Source organism: Pteropus vampyrus, unplaced genomic scaffold (genome assembly GCF_000151845.1).
Source record: "Pteropus vampyrus isolate Shadow unplaced genomic scaffold, Pvam_2.0 Scaffold41, whole genome shotgun sequence".
NCBI classification, from domain to species: domain Eukaryota; kingdom Metazoa; phylum Chordata; class Mammalia; order Chiroptera; family Pteropodidae; genus Pteropus; species Pteropus vampyrus.
Window position 1 is genome coordinate 142,536 of NW_011888822.1, and position 5,927 is coordinate 148,462.

Below are 5,927 nucleotides of genomic sequence, written 5' to 3' on the forward strand. Positions count from 1 at the left end.
ATTCCACATATAAATGAAATCATATAGTGTTTATCTTTCTCTGTCTGACTTAAATATCTTCTAGCATCCATCAAAGCAATATCTTTTTCCATCCCCTTCCTTTTAGTCTGGGTGTATCTTTTAATCTGAAGTGAGTCTCTTGTAGGCAGCATTTGTAGGGGTCTTGTTTTCTTATCCATTCAGCCACTCTATCTTTTGGTTGGAGCACTTAATTCTTCTCCATTTGAGGTACTTATTGATAGGAATGTAGTTGCTGCCATTCTTTATTCCTGTTTTTGATACATGCTTTTTCTTCTTAAAGAAGTCCCTCTAACATTTCCTGTAATATTGGCTTGGTGGTGATAAATTCCTTTAGCTTAGTTTTTGTCTGAGAAGCTCTTTATCCTTCAACTTTAAATGATAGCTTTGCTGGATAAAGTATTCTTGGTTGTAGATCCTGGGTCTTCATCACATAGAATATTTTGTGCCAAACCCTTCTGTCCTGCATAGTTTCTTTTGAAAAATCAGCTGCCAGTTTTATAGGTGTTCTCTTGAGGTAATAATCTGTTTTTCTCTTGCTGCTTTTAATATTCTCCCGTTGTAGTTAACCTTTGACATTTTAATTAATGATGTATCTTGGTGTGGGCCTCTTTGGGTTCCTGGTTTTGGGGATTCTCTGAGCTTCCTTGGGTTGTATGTCCATTTCTTTCATCAGATTAGGGAAGTTTTCCATAACTATTTCTTCAAACAGCTCTTCAACATCTTATTTTCCTTCAGATACACTGATCAGATGGATATTTTGACCCTTAATAGTGTTCTATATCCTCCTTAAATTATTTTTATAGTCTTGGTCTTTTTCTGGCCATTCTGATTGACTGTCTTTGGCTTTCCTGTCCTCTAGATAGGGCATTTGATTCTCTTCTTTATTCACTTTGTAATTCCTTTGTTTATTCCATTTAATATACTTCTTATCTTGGATAATGTGTTCTTCATTTCACACGTTCCCTTTTATAATTTCCATTTTCATTTTTATGTTTTTTTTTTTATCTTTATTGAAGTTCTCACTGAATTTATCTACACTTCCCAAAAGTTCATTGAGCATCTTTATAACCAGTGTTTTGAACTCTGCATCTGTTAGATTACTTGACTCCATTATATCTGGATCTCATATGGTTTCTGCTTCTTTGTTTTCTCATTTTGGCATTTCTGCTTCTTTGTCTTCTCATTTTGGCTGACTTTCCATGTCTGTTTCTATGTATTAAGCAAAGCTTCCAACTCTCCCCGTCTTATTAGTGTGGATTTGTGAAGCAGGTGTCCAGTGGCACAGTCCTGAGAAGAATTCAGCTGCAGGCCAAATTTAGCCCAAGCCACTGCCCCTCGGGGGCTACCTGTTAAGATTCAGCAAGCAATTCACAGATGCTGAGCTTATAGTTACCTCAAAAGGCCACACTAGAAACCGAGGCCAGCTGCCTCCAGTGTGAGTCTAGGCACTGCTCAACAAGAAGCACCTGACTTGCTGAGGATATACCTGGATGTGGCTTGGGTGGGGCCATGAGTTGGGGAGGCGGGGTTTCAGGGAATCCTCTGGGCGGAGTGACCTCCGTTATTCAGTTTGTTGACGTCTTGGTTACCGAGGCACTGTGTCTGTACACTGGGAGAGGGGAGTGCTCAACAAGGATCTAGGAATACCACTGGCACTTCTGTACAGAACAAATCTCGCCTCGGCCCTCACTCTGACAATGTCTACCTGTAAGTCCCTGGTGCCCCCTACACGCAGCCAAATCAGGCATTGGTGCTCAGAGTAAGCAAGTCCATCGCCGGGAAAATCTACTCCGGATCAGCCCCTTTAAGGGGCATCTGCAGCTGCCACAGCCTCTGTCTCACTCTGCCGCTGGAGACCCGCCTGTCCTGCGACCTTGCCCCGTCTTACCTTCTGCCTTTGCAGGGTAATTTTTTGGATTTCTCCCTAGTTGTATGATTACATTTAGATCCCAGGCGATTTTTTTCTTGCTACTACTCCTCATTTCTGTCACAACTTTGATTTGGTCGCCGGAGGGATGAACAGAGCCTCTGTCATCTATGCCATTTTTTTTCCTCCATGTTATTCATATTTTTAATCTTTTTTTTCCCGTCTTACGGAAGTCCCTTTAACATTTCTTGTAATACTGGTTTGGTGATGATGAACTTCTTTAGCTTTTTCTGGTCTTGGAAGCTCTTTATTCATGCTTCAGTTCTAAATGATAGCTTTGCTGGGTAGAGTCATTTTGGTTGTAGGTCCTTACTTCTCACCACTTTGAATATTTCCTGCCAATACCTTCTGGCTTGTAAAGTTTCTGTTGAGAAATCAGCTGACAGTCTTAGAGAACACCCTTGTAGGTAACTAACTACTCTTCTCTTACTGCTTTTAAGATTCTCTCTTTGTCTTTAAACTTTGACATTTTTTTATGATGTGTCTTGGTGTGGGCTTCTTTGGGCACATCGTGTTTGAGACTCACTGTGCTTTGTGGGTTTGTATGTCTATTTCCTTCACCAGATTAGGAAAGTTTTCCAATATTATTTCCTAAAATTAGTTTTCAATTTCTTACTCTTTCTCTTCTTCTTATACCCCTATGATGTGAATGTTGGTGTTGTCCTAAAGGCCTCTAAACCATCCTCATGTTTTTGATTCTTTTTTAATGTTGATTCTAATCTACTTTTGATTCTCTATAGCGTATTCTTCATTTCAGTTTTTGTATTTTTCATTTCTGAATGCTTCTTTTTTATGTTTTCTATCTTCATTTTTATGTTCCCATTTCTTTGTTGAAGTTCTCACTGAGATCATTGAACACACTTATAACCAGTGTTTTGAACTCTGCATCTGGTGGATTGCTTATCTCCATTTTGTTTAGTTTTTTTTTCCTGGAGATTTGTTTTGATCTTTCATTTGGGATATGTTTCTTTGTGTCCTCATTTTTGGCCGCCTCCTTGTCTTTATTTCTATGTATTACATAGAGCTGCTATGTCTCCCAATCTTGGTATAATGGCCTAATATAGTAGGTGTCCCATGGGTCCCAGTGGCACAGTCTCCCTGTTCACTTGAGCTGGGTGCTCCAGGTGTGTCCCTTGTGTGAGTTATGTTTGCCCTCCTGTTGTAGTTGAGCCTTGATTGCTTTTGGCATATTAATCAGAGGGATTTATTCTCAGGCTAATAGATTGTGAGGACTGGCTGTGGCCACAGTGGAGAAGCTATTGGCAATGGAGAAGTTATTGGCTCTATGCAGCAGAATTCATTTTAGCAGGGCTCTGGTGCCTGCCGAGTCTCCTTTTACATGTGTCATTTGTGGAGGTGGCTCTCTTTACTCCTGTTATATTTTGGTGCTCTGTTGTGGTTTGAAGCTGGCCACTGGGTGCATTGCTTTTGGAGCCTCTTGGGAAGGGCTCTGTTTCAGGCCAACATCAGCTGCTGCCTGTGCCCGGCCCGTGGCCACTTAGTATGAACTGTAAAGTGATCTGCAGATGGTTGCGTGCTGGGTTTGGAGGTGACTGGGAGAGGCTTAGCTGCAAACTGAGGCCAGCTGTTGCTAGTGCTAGGCTTGGGGCTGCTTAGCAAGAGGTATGGATCATGCCTAGGCCAGATGCTGCTTGTTTGGTATTTGTGAACCTTTTTTTTTTTTTTTTTTAGGCAAGGCAACCCTTGGTTGACTTCACAGATTGCAAGGAACTGGTCAGCTTATAATTCCTTATTTTTTTAATTTTTGACACCTACAGCACTTGGTTTTCCTAGGTGGTCTCCCATCCAAGTACTAACCAGGCCCGATCCTGCTTAGCTTCTGAGATAAGCGGGATCAGGCTTGTTCAAGGTAGTATGGCCATAGACTGTTTGTGAACCTTTGAGAGGTTTTAGGAAAGTCTGCATCTCATGCTGAGACAGGCTGATTTGTATGGAAGTGGCTCGGGTGGGCTGCAGTTTGGAAGGGGTAGGGTCTCAGGGAATCACCAGCCTGGTTGATGGAGACTGACTTTGTGCCCACCAGTGTGAGCAGGTGGGAGGGCTCAACAAAGGAACAATGGCATCTGCCAGAATTTCTGTCTGGGGGAAAAAACTGCCCCTCCATCCTTTGCCTTGAAGCCAGACACTTTAGTTCCTCCTTTTATGTCATTAGTGCCTTTTGAGCTGCTGCCCCAGTGCTGGAACTCAGAGGGAGTGAGTTTGTCAGTAAGTAAGTCCATGTGAAGGCCCCTCTTAGAGGATTGCCTAGGACTCCAGCAGTTCTCTGTCTCACTCAGCCACAATTTCCACAGGTTTTCGTAGCCAGAAGTTATGGAGACTTCTCTTCCTGGCACTAGAACCCTGGGCTGGGGAACCTGGTGTAGGGCTGGGACCCCTCATCCATCAGGGGGAACCTCCACAGTTGAGATATCTCTCCTGATTTTTAACTGTCACATGTGGGTGTGATACCAGCCATTTTGTGTCTCTGCCCCTCTCACCAATTTCAAAGTGGCTTCTTCTCTATTTCCTGAGTTATAGGACTTCTGTTCAGCTAGACTTGAGGCGATTCTCAATAATGGTTATTCTGTAGTTTTAATTTTGAGGTGGTCATGTGAGGAGGCAAACACAGCATTTACCTACCATCTTGACTGAGAGCCTATGTGAGATTACTTTTGTTAAAAGTCTTAAAACCACTGCTCTCTTTACTCTTGTTATATTTTATGTTCAGACCCCTTGAGGTCAGAATTTACTTCTGATTCATTTTTTTTTTCATCTTCACTCTACCTGGCTCAGTGAGTTGCTATACTAGAGACTCAGATATTTCTGGTTGGTTGAATGAAGGAGTTAAACAGTAGAGACTATAGCCTAATGCAATTCCATTCTATAGAATCTACAGTATAATTACTGAACCCTGTTTGCAGTTACATTTTTGTGGATTGGATGATTTTCCCAGCATCTTCATTATATCAGTGTTAGCATATATGTAGTATATGGTCTTTTCTGCTCCATAGATTACTTCCTCTTCTTTCTCTATAACAATTACTTAGGTTTTGATTTACAGTTTGGTTTACCTTTTCTGATCCGTTTATACCTCTCAACCTTCAATTTATCCAGTTCTCTCTCCAGGGAGTTTAACCAGATTGGCCAATTAACACTTTCTTTTTAACAAACATAAATATTTTACTCTACTCAAGTATGGGGGATGCCATGCAGTGATAAGTCAGGACTTCTCTAAAGATTTTTTTTTTCTTTTTACCTAGAGAGAGTGCATCACTTGAAGTAATTATATCAATAATAATAATGCATATTCATGTACATATTTTGTTTATATCTTCACTGGGAGCTTTGATTTCTTCTTGGAATCAAGGACTATGGGATCACATGAAATTTCTCAATTTGCTTGGAGGTTAGATGGGATTTGTTGTTCAATAATTGTACTATATGATGAATGTTAGTATAAAGTGGGTTTAGCCAAAATATGTGATGTCTGATACCTGTAGCCACCTCTTCCCCATAAGATCGCTAGAATTATATAGCATTATCATATATTCTAAAAGAGAATTTATTGTATTTCCATATTTGACCTCTCTACTAATTAGCTATTGAAATACATTGAGTGATAATTCTAAGAGAGTACAATTGATATATTAAAGTGTAGTTTATTCTAAAGAATGAGTATCACATTTTGCTCTTTAGCTCTTATTTATAGAGTTGCTTACTGTCTCTTAATGGATTAATGGTTTTGCTGAGACACTAAATTGTCTTTGTTTAACTGAGGAACAATAATCAAGTTGGCTTTTGATGCACTAATAATTTATAGCTGTGCAGGTGATGGTTCCAGCATCAATCTGTGACGTTCTTTTATCGAGGCTAATTCCAATGTAATATTTCAATTTAGTTTTCACTAAAGTATTCAATTTGCATTTTAAAAGCAGTCAATACAGGTTAATAAAATGGTGTCAACTGATCACTAATGAGC

At 40.2% G+C, this 5,927-nt stretch overlaps 1 pseudogene; it reads right to left on the minus strand.

Moving 5' to 3' along the window:
- Nucleotides 1-3,717: 3,717 nt before the first annotated feature.
- Nucleotides 3,718-3,835, minus strand: LOC111738677 (annotated as a pseudogene).
- Between the last annotated feature and the right edge of the window lie 2,092 nt (nt 3,836-5,927).